Source organism: Selaginella moellendorffii, unplaced genomic scaffold (genome assembly GCF_000143415.4).
Source record: "Selaginella moellendorffii unplaced genomic scaffold, v1.0 SELMOscaffold_4, whole genome shotgun sequence".
Classification (NCBI taxonomy): Eukaryota; Viridiplantae; Streptophyta; class Lycopodiopsida; order Selaginellales; family Selaginellaceae; genus Selaginella; species Selaginella moellendorffii.
In genome coordinates, this window is record NW_003314265.1 from 1 (window position 1) to 17,357 (window position 17,357).

Below are 17,357 nucleotides of genomic sequence, written 5' to 3' on the forward strand. Positions count from 1 at the left end.
TTATTATGACACTGACAATACTCAGATTCTTTAAATGTCAATCTTGGAAATGGGGCTTCATAATCATAGCTTGCTTGTAAACATAAGAGCTTCTAAAATTTTAGATAATTGTGTATACATATGCTTTACATTATAATGAAATCCTACTTTGCTACACATATATTCTTTTCTACATATGCCAAATATCTAGGGAAATAGACTGCAAGGAAATATAAATTACATTATACTGGTAGAGCACATTAGCACACTACCATTCTCTCGTGTGAGATTGCCTTTTAGTTTTGGAAATGTAGATAAAGTTGATTCTTTAATGTGATATTACTTTTGAGTCTTTCAAAAGATTTTGATTTCTTTTATTATTATTCACAACAACTCCCGAAAACTTTTAATGAGGATTCACTGCAAAAATATACCCTGGTCTTATCATATGAGGGGATTGCGATATAGGTAGGCAATAGAGTTTTTAATATGAATTAATATGTAAATTACAAATGTCATGGAAAGTTTTATGAAATAGATTTCTTGGTGTTTTCCGCTATGCTATTCATTTCTTCATTTCTTTTGCTTTGAATTGTTGTTTCAGAAGTAACATGAGCATTTTTATCAATCGTGATAGTGGTCTTCATATTCTCAGATGGGTAATAAGGACCAAGAGTGTAATATAGAGATTATGGTAGTGAAACAAAACTAGCATTTTCACATTCTTTTGCACTATAACTTTTACTCACAGATCTTGTATTTTCCTTGCTTCCCATCTTCCCAAGAACCCTAAAAATCTTTTGAATCTATAGCTGTAAAAGTATTCAAAATATTAAGTAGTCAAATCAAAATATGACAATTGTAACAGTAGTCATAATAAAATAATATAGCTTTATAACAGATAGGTTCTCATGAACTTTGTATTTTTTAAACAATTCAATCTTATAAAAAATTTTAACTCAAATATTTACATATTTAAATATTTTACATTTTGCTAGAACCTTTATTTGTTCAATTTAGATTTCCTTTTTAAGACTTCTAGTTGATTATGTTGACTTGAGTTGACTTGTGTTAAATTGAGCTCAACTCAACTTTGGACCATCCCCCTTTGCTCCAGTTTTCTTTCCAATATACTGCTAAGTTCCAGCTTTCTGATGAAGACAAGCTTTAGGCTCGAGCTTGGGAAATCCTAGCTTTGGACAAACAGTGATAACATATAGTTGAACACCTTTATGCTGCCAAGTGTCAACTCAAGGCCAGGCAAGATCAACACAGGGTCAGGAGCAAATACCAACCCAAACAGTTGGTTCTTCTCAAGGATCACACTCCTACCACTAAGTTCTTGCCATGGTGGCTTGGTCCTTTCTTCATCAAGTCTGCCACCCCTGGAGGAACATACACACTCACAAATAAGACTGAATAGAAGCTCCCTCACTCTACCATCTCAAGTTGTTTCAATAGTGAGATCTTTCCATTTTCTCTTTTCTTTTCTATTTCTTTTCTCTCTTGCTTTTCTTTATACTCTCACTCTTCTTTTATCTTTCATTAGGCTAGGGAACCATATTGAGCAAGTTTCTTTCCATGGTGAATATGCTTTGGCTGTATTACTGATTGTATGAAAACTCCTTGACTCTTATTGATTTGTGCTCCAATTCTTTGGTTTCTTTCCCTACATCAATTCCATCTTCATATTCTCATCACCACTTTACATCAGTCTAAATTTTTCTTCCACATATTCACACCATTGTTGCCCAGCTCTCAATACACATACCTAATTCTCATTTCACCGCAGAGGTTTTTCCAAACATGTAGCAAAAGAAAACAAGGTATTCCCACACATAACATATGAAAGATTTGATGGACTAGTCATATATTACAGCTTTCTTATCTTTGGAGCTGATTTCTTCTTCCACTAGGAGATCCTGATTATAGCAAGCATCCAAGTGTTTTTAGAGTTGTGGACAACAAAAATGACACCCTTTTCTTCCAGCTCAAATCTCAAGTGAAGCAATTTGCCACCTTTCAAGTGATGGTTTAGTAGTTTTTGTATGAGTAGTAGCTATCACTTCACATTTCACTACATTAGATGAAAACCCATTCTTGGACACACTCACTCATATCCTCATCTCTTCCATTACACTTCCATTACACTTCATCTCACACCTCAAAATTACCACTACTGGGAGATATATTTCCTATGTTTTCTTCTCCACTTTTGGCCAAAATTTTGAGCACATATTACATGAGCTTGAGGGTATATTAGCATATTCACTTTCCAAAGTATGGGAACTAGATTTAAATTTATTTCCATTTGGTTTTCTTGCATTATTCTCCTCATTTTTCCTCTTTAAGTCTTTAGTTCATTTATACAATTTCCTACTATGTTTTCCCTATGTCTTTGAACTTTAAACTCCTCTTCTATCTTTTGCTTTCACTTCCATTCTTTTTTTACTTTCACTTTCAGCTTTCCTTCTCTTGTTTTCTTTGCTATCTCTCTTCATTTCAGCAATTACCCTCTTTAGACACTACATTCTAGCACATAAGAGCATCTTAGCTGTGGGTTCTTATGCATTGGAGTTTTGTGTATCCCACCAGTGGTCACCTATTGTGGCACTAGCTCATTGTTGCCTTCTTCTTGTGTTATAACTTAGACTTTGGCTTAAGAGAGCATAAGGAATATTTCATATCCTTAGAATATTCCCTCATCCTTGTATATAAGTCCTTAAGAGGCTTAAATATAAGGTTCCAAAAAATTTTCTTTTATGCTTTAGTTTGGAGCTATGAGTTTGTATATGAGGGTATGGAGCTGTGGTTAGGGTTGAGAGATGTCCTAACAAATAACCCTCTTATTTATTTAAAAGATTGTAATTCTGTTACTTTCAAGAAATGTATTATCTATTTTCTAGCTTCTAATGGAAACAATAGCAATGATTAGTATTTTGCACCAAATTTATTGCACCCTTTGTCATTATATTTATCTCTAACTTGTGGTTATTAGTTTCACTATCTCTCGTTTTATTTTTTGGTGTGGTTTGGTTGTGTTGTGCAATGAAACAACTATTGCAACTCCTAGCCCTTAAATCACTACCATGAGAAGAAAGAGTGCAAAAGTAAAAATTACCAACAGTAGAAAATATAATCATTTGTGTGTATTTACCTCTTTTAGAATAAGAGTGTGAGTGAAAATTCATAATTCTAGACATTATACTATGAAAAACCCCTTAAGAAGAATTAAGTTTCTCTTTTATATATAACAAACTTACATCAATAGCTATTTTTTAACCTTTAAAACGGTTATATGGCCTTGTAAAATAATCTTATTCAAATATAATAATTTTTAAGTTCTAACAAACCTGATATTTAAAAGCTAGAAAATATATAGTATAGATTTAAGAATGTGACATGATTACCTTTTTGTAAATAAATTTTATCTTATTTTATGTTCTAACCAACTTCTTTATTATGGCATATAGTAAATATTTAAATTCTTAGACTCCAGAACATGTTTATCTATATATAGTGCAGAGATTCCTAAAAATATTAGGTTCATTATAAATCTTTTTTTTTAAATTACAATATTTGTATGTATTATATTATAATGGAAAATAAATCTTTGTGAGCTAAAAAATGATCTATGCTCTCTATGAACCATTTGTACTTGGCTTCCTCTATATTAACTTAGTCAAAAGTGCCTTTGGAACATTGAAGGAACTTTGGTCTTTAGGTTGTTAAAGCTTCTCCTTTGATAAGCTTTTTATTTGCTATTTGGTTTAAAGTGAATACTTTCATATTTTAGGCTTTCCATTATACCATATTTGCATCCTTGAACTCATGCTTAATTCCCTATGCCCAACTTACATAGAGAGAACTAATAATATACTAGAACAATCTTTAATGTAGTGGCATGCCTATTTGCTTAATCCAAATAAGCAAATGGGGCCCACCCTAAATAAAGGGGTTGCTGAATTGTGCATTCTACCCTTGACAAGTGCCCTGGAAAGCAGCAGCAGCAGCAGCAAGCAAAGGGAGGATCAAGGATGAAGAGCAGGCCTCACTGGAGGAAAATGAGAGCGTGGAGGATCAAGCATCCAAGCGTAAAGATTGGATTTTTCTTGGCCTGGAAGAAGCAGAGGGACTTTTGTGCTGATCAAGGCACTGTTCTCGCTGTCTCTACGAAACCAGAAGGTGGTGATGATCCGAATGCACAACAAGGGCTCAAGAACTCGAAGGGAACTTCTACTGCTCTTACTGTAAGAAAAACAAACTTGTGAGCTCTAAAGTTGGACTTCATCAACACTTCGCATTCCTTACGTATTAGGATCTATCTTTGGCTTTTCTCACGGCTGCGAAGACATCGCTATCACTAGCATCATCATCCTCCGGATCTCCTGACTACCTGGCCTCACAAATGGATTAAACTTCTTTTCTTCTCCTACTGAGGACGGTATCTACACATACAAAGCAAGCAGTCAGTGCCAAGGCCACTGTCTTGGAGCTGCTTGACATTCTCAAATGTGAATTTATGCCGGGTTGAATAGTCATTGCAAACTTCACATTCAACTGTAAGAAGCATGAAATGAACAACCTTAATAGAGGAAAAACGATTTGTCCATATTACCAAGGTAAATTCATGACCACAATAGACCCAAGTCTCATCTGGTAAAGCAGAGAGCTTTGAAAGAGAGGACCACATCTATGAAGAAGAAGAAAAAATTGTAAGAAAATATGTGTCAATAAGCTAAATTCAAAGCTCCACCTGTTGAGCAGACAAATAGTTCACAGCCGATTGAAAAGAGCGTGTCACCAGGAAACACAGCTCTCGAATCTGCGAAATAGTAACTGACTTGACCTGAAACGCAATCTCCAGAATTAAGAAACATGAAACAAAACAGAAAGAGCTACTCCATGTGTGACCAGGAGTTCCAATAACTTTCATGGCATGCTCTCCAGACTGTTGGTCCCGACTGCGTTCGGCTGGGATCCCGACCGCCACTGAATGCAGTCAGACAGCTCCATTCAGTTTGGCAATTCCAATGGTGATCACGCTCACGTTCCGATGCTGCTGCAGCTATCGCCATCACCACTGCATCTCCACTGCTTTGCTGGTTCTCCTGCTGCTATGGAGCAATCCATCCATGAATGCCCAGCCCAGCAAGCCTACATCGAATCCGACCAGCTATAGGAGCTCCATCACTTCCTGCCAGGCCTATGCAGCGTACTGAGGTGACACTCTCGCCATGCTATGCACAAGGTGCCTGGCCATGGTTCTGGATCTGGACGAGACACTCATACTGGCCAACACGATGCGCTCCTTCGAGAACTGGATGGACACACTCAAGGCCCAGATCGACAAGCAGCACATCCCGCTGCCCAACAAAAACAAAGACGTGCAGAAGCTCGGCCTTCGCTTTCGATTGAGCATGGAGCAGCTCGCTGAGGCCTTGCAAATCGCCCAGTCCACGATGCTTGAACTGTAATTTTCGCCCTAAAATGGAAATTACGGTTTGAGTGATTTTAGGAATTTGATTCTAGTGATTCTGGCACAATTAAGGAATGGTGCCTGATTGGGCATGGTCCCATGTTGCTAAATTCATTGCTTCTGGCAAAGGAGTTGGGTGTTGAAAATGTAATTATTGTGGAAAAATGTATGGTGATTTGCCAAAATGAATCAAGGTGCATCTTGTTAAAATTTCTAAGCATTATATTGAAGTATGTAATGCTTAAAATATTCCTCTTCATATTTATTAAAGTTGGTTTATGTGCATAATAACATTAGAGTGGTGGATCTTGTTGAAAGTGAAAAAAGAGATCAATCTCGACACAATTGCACAATGGATAAAAATTTTAGAGATGCAAACTAGATGAGAATCTCTTGGTATAGAGGATTTAGCTAAAGAAGATCTTTCAAATGAGGATGTGATTGTTAAAGAAAATACCAGAAATGTCAAAGAAATTACTGAAGATGTCTATTAGTTAGTTTAGTTTGGTTTAATGCTTTGGTTTTACTACTTTTATTAGTTTGGCTTTACTAAAAATGTTTTTTTTTTTAATCAAAAAAGTTTGTGAACAATTCAACCATTTAGCACTTTCATGGTCAGGCGATAACCATGGTCGGCTAGTTGGCCAATCACCATTCGGAATGGTTGGGACCAACCTTGCTCCAAACATCCATGTATCTCCATCTTTTAACGGAACATCAATACCAAGGATTCCATCACCACTCGAGAGCTTCAATCACAGGCTGGGCAGTGGATGGATCCACCACTTCAATCCGGAGCTTGCATCGCACAACAAATATGCATAATAGTCCTTCAAGAAAGGAATCTGGAAAAAAACTTCTATAGCTCTTCTACAATTTTTGTTTTGCTTACCAGCTCAATCTCCAGTGCGGCGCTAACCATGATGGCCCCAGAAATCCTTGTGCCATGGCTTGATGATTGACCGACGAAAGGCGGATGTGAAGCCAAATCTCATTTGAATCAGAATCGAATATACCAATCTTCATTCCTATCTCAAGCTACTTGTCTCTTCAGCATCCATTCCGATGATCAAAGGATAAAGTTCAGTTCAAGGAGAATGGTTTTTTGTTTTGCAGGAGGTCTGGATTGTGTTTGTTTGTGCTGCCACTTTTTTACAAAAATCAGTCCAAGCAAACCGTGACTCCTGCCATGCCACGCTACTGGAAGTTCCACAGGTCCTGCCAAGATTTGAACTCGGGCTACTGGATTCAGAGTCCAGTGTCCTTACCACTAGACCACAGGACCATGGGTTAGTCTAATCATGATTAGATTAGTTTAATTAGAAGAATATGCTCCAACCGTTAAGTTGATCACAGCCGTTGGCTAAAACCTCTTCCGAGGGTTAGGGCTTGTGGTCGCGAGTACAGAAACCCTATAAAGCTATCCACGGCGGCAGATTCGAATGACAGTAAGCGCTTAACAGTTTTCGGTCCTGATTGCTGTGTGTTCCAGCTCTGGTTGGGCTGTTTGCGAACTTTCCAACTCGGAGTTTGTGGAGTACACCCCAGGCGGGATGAAATGTATTGGAGACGAGCCTGTAGCAGGCTGTTTTTTCATACTGACCTTCGGGGGCACGCACTCGGATATCGGCAGGACTGCGTGGAGCTTTTTCACCAATTGAAGGACGAGCTTCATGAGCTTCGTGAGCAAGAGGAAGGCCGTGAGCAGATGGTGCTCCACACAGTCAAGGGTCATGAGGAATGGGAGGAGGAAGATCTTGAGGCAGAGGAGGTATGTGAACCTGGGGCACCTGTCCTGTTTTGGACGCTCTTCCTAGGACAGCCAGGAACTGGAAAGACGGTTATCAACTTGCAGCTGCTGTTCACATTCATGAAGAAAGGATACATTGTTGTGTACCACGAAAGGAAAATGGGGACCGGCTACGCAGTCTTTAAAAAGAAGAAGTTTGATTCTATGGGGGATAGAGCGGAGGTTGAAGGGTACTTGAGGGACCAGTGGATGATCTTCATAAATGACAGCGAGCCTATCAGAATGCTAGGTCTCATGGATGTCAATATGCTGATAGAACCCGGATATGACTGTTTTTAAAGAGTTTACCAAGATTACGAGCAACTACAATGTTTTTTACGGACGCTTGTGGAGCGAAGAAGAACTCAAGCAATGCCACGCACACGTGTTTCCGAACGAACTTACTTGGTTTGATGTCCGGCACCACATTTACTACGCTGGCTATGTTCCGAGTTTCCTTCTATTTTGAACAGCCTAAGGGCTGAGATCACTTGAAAAAGATCTATTTAATGTGTTGACCCTAGTGGGATGGTACTCTATCAATGGCAACTTTTCCCACAAGATCATCCACTTGGATAGAGGTGCATAATTGACTGAAGGCTACATGGTGATTGGTTTGACCTTTATAAAGGAATAGAGTCTATAAAGTCTATAGAGTCCATAAAGGAATAGAAGCTTCTGAGACTTGATGTCCAGCACTGGCGTGACGTGGTTATCTCTTATAGAATGGTGGGAGGAGTCAGTGCCTTGGTGGGCTTTTGAGGAGGAATCATGGAACTGTGGATGCATCTCACATTTGCCAAGTTCCTCATGGACTGTGAGCAAATTGTGCCTCAGACCCAGTGTGCTCAAGCTTCAAACACCGTCCAAAAGCTGGTGGTCGATGAGGAGGAGGATCTTCATGTCTATTTTTACTCGGATTTTATGGACCTGACAGCCAAGGTGGAGGAGTACACCAGGGAACGAGTCAAGTGAGCTTATTTCTGGCCGAGGTTGCAAATGGAGGCAGCCATTGACAGTTTGTATATTGACTTCAAGTGGAAAGCTGCATACCTCCTCCAGTCAACTCTTGGAAAGAAGCACCTGGTAGTGTGGCACCCAGTTTATATATTGGTAAGCTTCCTTTGCCGAAACCAGATACAGGTTGCGGGGTTGTATTTTGTCACATCGGAGACCAACTATACTGGCTTCAGCTACCACATATGGAAGAAAGTGAAGAAGACCACAGGGGAGCATGAAGATCTGTTGACGCTGCCAGATCTTCCTCAGTACAAGGTGACGTTCCAAATGCTTGAGAGTGACATGGAGGACCTGGAAAAGCTGTGAGCATATGCAGCCAGCATAGATGAGAATGTGAAACTGAAGGCGGTAAAGACTCCTGCACATCTTGTGCACATCAACATCTCGACGTTTTGATTTTTGCAGAGGGAAGGCATAGATCTACCCGAGAGCTGTGTCCACAAGCGAAAGTGGACGGCACAAGCGGACAAGGAAACTCCTTCACCTGTGTGTGTGTGAGTTTTTGGTAATTGCCTGTGAATGTTAGTTGGCTGACCCGCCAGGACGTGGTATGTGTGGTATGATCAGCTGGAAGGGCTTGGAGGCAATGGCAGTTTTGAGCCAGGTTCAGTCTTCTGTGAAGTTCATTGAGTTTTAATGTACTTTCTCCTACAGAGATGGAAGCTGTGGAGTTAGAGGGTGTTGCCATGGGAACACAAGAACTGGAGGAATCCGTCTAATGAAGGACTGACATCTACAAGTAAACCAGATTTCATTAAATGTATGGTATAATGGAAAGATAAGGAAAAATAGAATTAAAAAACCATTTTATAGCATATACCTTTATGTTTTAGAGGTCTTTGTCCCTGCATTAATTTCTTCTGTTTTTTTTAAGAAACTTGATAGAAAGGTGAAACCATTTGTTTGAATAGCACAAAATTATTATGTTTGTCAAAAAGTTGTTGCCTTGCCAACAATTGATCAACAATGGACCTTAGGTCTTGTAAAGAGGTTATAGATATTAGAGTTAGTTGCTTGTGCCTGAAAAATGGATAAAGAAGTCAGTAAACATTTCAAGTGTCTTAAGAACCTTCTCCTATTGGGACTTCCTGATAGGAGATCCCAATTGGAGATTTCCTAATGGATTCTTTTTAACCAGAAATGAGGGTTATTTAAGAGAATATTAAATGTTTTATATACTAAACTAACAATGTGAGGTTCATGATGCCATATACTAATATTAGTATAATGGGATTTTGATAGTCATCGAATTAGTTTCAATCCAGACCACTCGCTCCTGTATATAAGTTAGGGTTTTTGGGCTAATTGATATGCATATTTTCTATATTCTTTTTTCATATTCCAAGCACTCACATTGGTGGAGATGAGGGGCATTTTTCATTGTCTCTGAGAAGTGTTTGGATTTAGGATTTTAGTTTAGATCTAACTTTTGCATTGTTTAGATTTAGCTTTTTTCCATTTCTTTTCTTTTGTTCTTTCCTTTCAAGATTTTGGTTTAGATCTAGCTTTTCCATTGCCTAGATTTCCTTTTTCTTCTAGTTTTTTTTCTCATTTATCTTCTTTTGCTATTTCCTTTTCATTCATCTTCATGGCAGAGCAATAGTCTCCTCCTTTGATTCTAGAGTAGTAGTTGGTGCAATTTCTTGATGCCATGTGATTGCAATTGAGCAATCAAACTCAATTGATGGTGGCATTCACAGCACATGGTATAGCTCTTTTTGCTCTTAGTGCCAATCCTTGTGTTCGGCCAGAGTTCTTTCATAGGAATTCTAGAGATGATGTGTACAATTGGTTCGATCACTTCATGATGATTGCCACATGTTATTCTTGGGATGATGCTTGACGTTTGCATGAGTTTCCCACATGTCTCCAAGGGACAACTGCAATGGTACAATGGTTTGAGTGCAGCCACTCATCGGAATTGGAGTGTTCTTTCGAACATCTTCAAACGTGCATTCAGACATGTCGACAATTGTGATAATGCCTTCCAGCAATTGCATCATTTTCATCAAGGGCCATCTGAGTCAAAGATGCAATTTGGCATTCATTTCCGAAGCCTCTTGGTTCGTGCGGAGCCAAATATGTTGGAGTGGATCAAATTAAGAATATTGTGGCTAGCATTCGTTAAGATTTTGTCGGACTTGTGCATGCACTTGCTCTAGCCACCCTTAACAATGTTTTTCACTTGACACAACATTATGAGACATTGCCTCTTCCACTTCTCACTGCATGTCCTTCCGCTCCACTTCATGTGGGCAATGGTCCTGTTCCAATGGAGGTTGATACTGCTACTGCTTGAGTCCAAGGATAAAGGTGAGAACGTGGTTATGGCTGTGATGTTCTCTATTAAGCATGTGATGAAGTTGGTCACACTTATTGGCGTTGTCAGTATTTTTTGGATTGGTGACCTCCATTTCCTAGGTGGAGACCTTGGCATCAACAACGTCTTATTGGTGCTACTGCAGTGGAAGGTCTAGACATCGAGATGCATCAAGGAAATGAGGAGTCGCACAAGTAACGGAGGGACTTTGCGCGAATAAGTCAGTGACCCTTCCATCTTTTTTTTGGGAGTATTATCAAGGTCATTTAGCACCAATTCATCTAATGTCAACTTTCCAACGTTTACACTTGTGTCATGTGGCGGAATCAGTTTTCATTCTTTATAGCAATGGCCATACACATGTACGTGCATGGGATGAGGTAAACCTAGTTGTGCATATGAACAATCTCAAACTTCGGTTGTAGTCATTGCGGGTGGTGCCAAGTCAAGCTTTTGACCTCATCCTTGGTATGGATTGATTGCAGCGCAATCATGCCAAGTGTGACTTTGAGGCTTCTCCCTCTTGTCTCATACTTTCTTATATTTCATCCATTCCTCTCACTTTCGTACTTTTTCGTCTTTCTACTTCTACCTCTACTTCCATTACTTTTGTCCCCTCACTATTTCCTCCTATGTTTCTATTTTATTCTGCTCTTCCCTTTTCTGATCCTTCTGACAATCTTTGTGTTGCAATGGTTGACTAACTTATGAAAGAGTATTCTGATTTCTTTGAATTTGACCTATCATCTGGGGCCAAGATTGCCACACGTCATCCGATTCCAACTGGGGATGCTTGTCTGATCAAGGTTCCTATTTGTCATTGATCACCCAAAGAGATCAAGATTTTACATATAAACGTCAAGGAGATATTGGAGAAGGGTGTTATCTGGAAGTTGTAGAGTCTTTGGGCATGTGAAATTTCTCTTGTGATGAAGCCTAATGGGAATATTTATTTCTACATCAACTATCGTCCGTTAAACGAAGTAACAATCCTAGATATGTACCCTCTTCCTCACATTACTGATATCTTGGATCGCCTGGAGCAAAATTGTTGGTTCACCAAGCTAAATCTTGTTTCCAAGTACTAGCAAGTACTGATGGCCAAAAAAAATATTCCTAAAACTGTTTTTCATACATTGTTTAGTTTGTACGAGTTCTTGGTGATGCCGTTTGGTTTGAACAATGTTCCAATAATTTTCCAGCAAATAATGGATGAGGTTCTTTACGATATGCCAAAGGTGACTATTGACTTCATTGATGATGTCTTGATCCACTCGAAAGGGACGTGGGAGGAGCACGTTTGTGATATTTGAAAGTGTTGGATCGGCTATGGGACGTTGGTTTAAAGCTAAAGTAGTCGAAATGCGTGTTTGGGTCGAAGGATACAACTTATCTTGGGTACCATATTTCTCATGAGGGTTTGCAAATTACTCTTGACAAACTTGTGGCTATTCTAAAGTTCCTTACTCTAAAGTGTGTGAATGATATGCAGCACTTCCTAGGCAAAGTGCAGTATCTCAATCGTTTTAGGATCATCTTTTTGATCGCACTGCACTGTTGCGAGCATTATTGAAGTTATCAACATCTGTTTCATTTAGTTTCTGGATTATGAGCATGCATTTATGGATCTTAAAGAGCTATTGACGACTCCTTTGGTTTTGGCATATCTTGACTACACTCGACTTTTTATTTTGCATGTGGATGCTTTTAATATTGGTCTTGGAGTTGTATTAATGCAAGAGAGCTTGAGTGTATTTGGTTAGCACCATCCCATTGCATATATAAGTTGTACATTACAACCAGTAGAGGTGAACTACTCTACAATAGAGAAGGAGTGTTTAGCAGCAGTCTAGGGTTTCAAGAAATTTCATGCATATCTACATGGTTCTCGAATGTTACTTGAAGGTGATCATGTTGCTATTACTTTATTATTGAAGCGAAAGAACTTAGTTGATTGTATTGCTCAATGAGCTTTAAAGCTTCAGATATATGATTTTGATATTGTTCATCGCCCAGGGAGTTCTATGGCTAATGCTGATGCCCTTTCTGAAGCTCCTCTTTCTTCTCCACTCTCTTCTCATGCTTCTGACGAGCCTGTTATTCCGACATCTTTGGATTTTTTACACGAGGATTCTGTGCCGTTAGTGGTTGTTGTACTTGACGTTTAGTATCCATAAGGTGTAGAGCAAGATTTACCTTTTTTTGATGAGGTTCGGGAGGCTCAAAAGCTTGAGCCATGGATTCAAAGGCTTCAAGATGAGTTTAAGAATCCTACATCACTTGCTGATGACTTGCCATTTCAGCATTTACATTCTCAGTATCACCTTGAGCCTTCTTTATTTTGTGGGGACGGATTTTGATGATCCTTTACGGTTGGTGGTGCCTTCCGTCTTTATTCCACGGTTTTTTCATGCTTACCATGATTCTCCTATTTTAGGCAAGCATATGGGACATCGTCGTGTGACCAAGAAGCTGCATAAGTCTTTTTATTTGCTAGAGATGCAATATGATGTTATCTAATATGTGCGTAGCTGCGTTTGGTGCCAAGCTTGTAATACTCCCCCTCGTGCCGCAAAAGGATGGTTGGAGTCAATTGCAATTTTCTGTCCATTTGAGTTGGTGGCATTTAATTTTATAGGACTTTTTCCACGATCGACTATTGGCAATGAATATGTTATTATTGCTTCTAACTATTTAACTCGTTTGGTGGAAGTTGGTGCTCTTGCTAGCGCCTCTACAACTACTATTAGATATTTCTTCCTCAATTGAGTGGTGTTTTAGCATTTTTGTTTGGAGCGGATTCTTTTGGATAATGGTCCCACATTTATGGCTAAGGCATTTCATGTTTTGACGTCTCAGTTGGGGATATGCCACACTTTCACAATGTTTATCATCCATAGTTAGATGATTTAGTGGAACGGCTCATTCAGACATTCAAAAGAATGATCACGAAGTACGTGAACTTTTAGCATTTGGATTGGGATGGTTATTTATCGTATTTTCGGTATACATATGTCACAGGGGTGTAAAGTTCTGTTAGTGTTTCACCATATAAACTTCTATATAGTCATGATCCAATATTACCAACAGAACTAGATTTACCTTCAAAATTGCTACAAGCTGCTGATACTAAATCGTGGGATTAGTATTTGAAGAGCATTCTTCCATTTGTCTGAGTAGAGTCTACCGAACACTTAGGCCGCGTACAAGTGGGACAACAACAGTGCTACAACTCCCATCATTGTCTACTTGTGAAGTAGAAAGTGGATGACTTGGTGTTAATCCATTTTCCCCATCTTATAGCACGTGGTTTATCTAAGGGGCTCCTTGCTCAGTGGAAAGGATCGTATCGGGTGTTGCAGCAAGTTGGACCACAAGTTTATGAGGTTCAACATGACATCCAATAGGCCGATCCTCCAAAAATTATGTATATGCAACAGTTGAAACACTTCATACAAAGGGATCAGGAAAAATTGATACCACCTATAGATTTACTGATGCCTCCTCTTGATGTTCCTCTAAATCCCAGCCCATCTACAAAAGAACCCTGATAGTCTTTCATTATTCTGAGAGGAAGGGATGATGTGAAGTCTAAGTGTATGGCTATGATGCCGTATATTAATATTAGTGTAATATGCTTTATTTCGTTAAAGTGGAACTTATTCAGTAAAGCGGGACATTAATTAGCATGTGTCCACATGCCATTTCCTAGTACTTAATTAATATTTATTAATATTTCTATCAGTTTTTTAATTTATTTTTTATATTTCACAATATTATAACACAAAATCATATGAAATTTTTTTAATTTATAAATTATAAAGCTAAAACTTCAATTTTTTATTGTTGTTATAAAAATGGCATGTGGCCACACACCATAAGTGGGATAATGAAAAGTTCCACTTTAACAAAATAAAGCATTAATGGGATTTTGATAGTCATCAGATTGGTTTCAATTCAGACCACTCGCTCCTGTATATAAGCTAAGGTTTTTGGGCTAATTGATATGCACATTTTCTGTATTCCTTTTCCATATTCCAAACACTCACAACAAAAAATATAAGAAAATGAAATAATAAATTGTGAGGTCCAAATGTATGGCTACAATGCTATATACTATAATAGCCATACACTAAGATTAATATAGTGGGATTTTGATATCTATTAAATTAGTTTCAATTTAGACCATTTGCTCATAATTCAAACCACTAGCTTTTATATATTTAGGCTAATGGATATGCATATTTCTTAAGGATAATCAAAGTTGCCTTTCACCTCCACTAATGTGAGTGCATGAAATATAGAAATGGAATATACATTTGGGCTTTTGGTTTAGATCTAGCTTTTGCATTATTTAAATTTCATTTCCCTTGTAGCTTTTTTATTTTCTTCTCTTTTGTTGTTCCTTTTTCATTCATCTTCATAGTAGAGTAGCAATCTTCTTCTTCTTTGACTCTAGAGTAGCAATTGGTATAGTTGCTCAATGTTATATGGTTGCAATTGAATAATCAAGCTCAATTGATAGTAGCTTTCACAATGCATGGTACAACTCCTTCTATTCTTACTGTTAATTCTTGTGTTCGGCCAGAGAGGAATCCTAGGGATGATGTGTACTATTGGTTTGATCATTTTACAGTGATTGCCACCTATCATTCTTGGGATAATGGTTAGCATTTGCATGAGTTTCTCATATATTTTTAAGGGATGGCATTGCAATGGTATAATGGTTTGAGTGTAGCCACTCATGAAGATTGGAGTATTCTCTTGAACATCTTCAAGTGCACATTTAGACATGATGATGATTGTGATGCCTTCCAACAATTGCATTATTGTGTCAAAAGCCATCTAAGTCAATGATGCAATTTAGCATTTGTTTTCGAAGCCTTTTGCTTCGTGCAGAGCCACATATGTTGGAGCAAATCAAATTAGAAATATTATGGCTAGGATTTCATCAAAATCTTGTGAGTCTTATGTATACATTTGCTCTAGCCACCCTTGATAATGCTTTTTGACTAGCATAATATTATGAAATATTTTCTTTTCCACTTCTCGTTGTATGGTTTTCAGCTCCACTTTTGTGGGAGATGGTGCTGTTCTGATAGAGGTTGATGCTACGAATACTTGCGTTTAAGAGCAAGGGCAAGAATAGCCACGGTCATGATATCTATTGTTTGGCATGTGATAAGGTTGGTCATATGTATTAGCATTATTAGCATTTTCTAGATTGATGTCCTCCATTTCCTAAGTGAGGCCTTGGCATTAACAACATCCTATTAGTGTTGTTGTAGTGGAAGCTCTTGACACAAAGATTCTTCTAGGAAATGAAGAGTCATATGAGTAATGGGGGGTCTTTATGCAAATAAGTTAGTGACGCTTTTATCTTTCTTTTGAGAATACCATCAAGGGTTCACTTTCATTTAGTGCTTGCTTTCCAAACTCATTTTTATAACAAAAGGTCTTTTATTATTCTTTCCATGTTAGTTGATATAGATTTAAGTTTATCTTCTATTATTCAACTTGTTACCATGTTGCCGTTTATAGTTGTATTATGCAGTAGAGCCAATTTTCATTTTGTATGGCAACAACCATACATATGCATGTGCGCAAGATGAGGAGGACCTTGTTGTGTGTGTGGGTGATCTCGAATTTTGAACTTTAATCATTGCAAGTGGTGTTGAGTCAAATATTTTACCTCGTCCTTATTATGAATTGGTTATAATACAATCATGCCAAATGGGTTTCTTCCCCTTTTCATATACTTTATATTTTTTCCATTCTTTCACTTTTATTCCCCTTCATCCTTCTACTTCTATCTATGGTTTCATCACTTTTGTCTCCCCATTACTTCTTACTATGTTTCCATTTTGCTCCCTCTATAAATGCCTCCAATGATCTTTACGTTGTAGTGGTTGATCAACTTAAGGAGTATGTTAATCTCTTTAATTTTGATTTGTCATTTAGGGCTAAAATTGCAACATCTCATCCTATTTTAATTAGGGATGCTCATCCAATCAAGGTTTTTGTTTAACATTGGTCATTAAAAGAGATCAGGATTTTATGTTCAAATGTCAAGGAAATGTTAGAGAAAGGTGTTATCTGAAAGTCTCGAAGTCCTTGGATGTATGAACCTCATCTTATGACAAAGCTTGATAGGAGCATTCGCTTTTGCATTGACTATCGTTTATTAAACAAAATAATTATCTTGGATGTGTACCCTCTTCCTTACACTACTGATATTCTGAATCGTCTGGGGAAAAGTTGTTGGTTCACTAAATTAAATTTTATTTTTGGGTACTGATAAGTACTGATGGTTGAGGAAGATAATCCTAAGACTACTTTTTATACACCATTTTTTTTGTATGAATTCTTGATGATGCCATTTGGTTTGAACAATCTTCAACATCTTTTTAGTGGATGATGGATGAGATTCTCTATGATATGTTAGAGGTGACTATTGACTTCATTAATGACGTCTTGATCCACCTAAAGGGGATGTGAAAAGAGCACATTCATGATGTTCATAAAGTGTTTAATTGATTATGGGAAATTAGTTTAAAGTTGAAGTGGTCAAAATGCATCTTTGGATCTAAAAATATAACATACCTTGAATACCATATTTCTTGTAAAGATTTATAAATTGATCTTGACAAATTTATAGTTATTTTAAAGTTCCTTATTCCGAAGTGTGTAAATGATGTGTAACACTTTCTAGCAAAATGCAATATCTTGATTGTTTTGTTGATCATTTTTCTGATCATAAAGTTGAGACT

General features: G+C 37.9%; 1 non-coding gene across 1 annotated transcript; it reads right to left on the minus strand.

Moving 5' to 3' along the window:
* Nucleotides 1–6,671: 6,671 nt before the first annotated feature.
* On the minus strand, nt 6,672–6,743 carry TRNAQ-CUG. The gene has a single exon. It is a non-coding gene; the product is annotated as a tRNA-Gln (tRNA).
* Nucleotides 6,744–17,357: the final 10,614 nt, after the last annotated feature.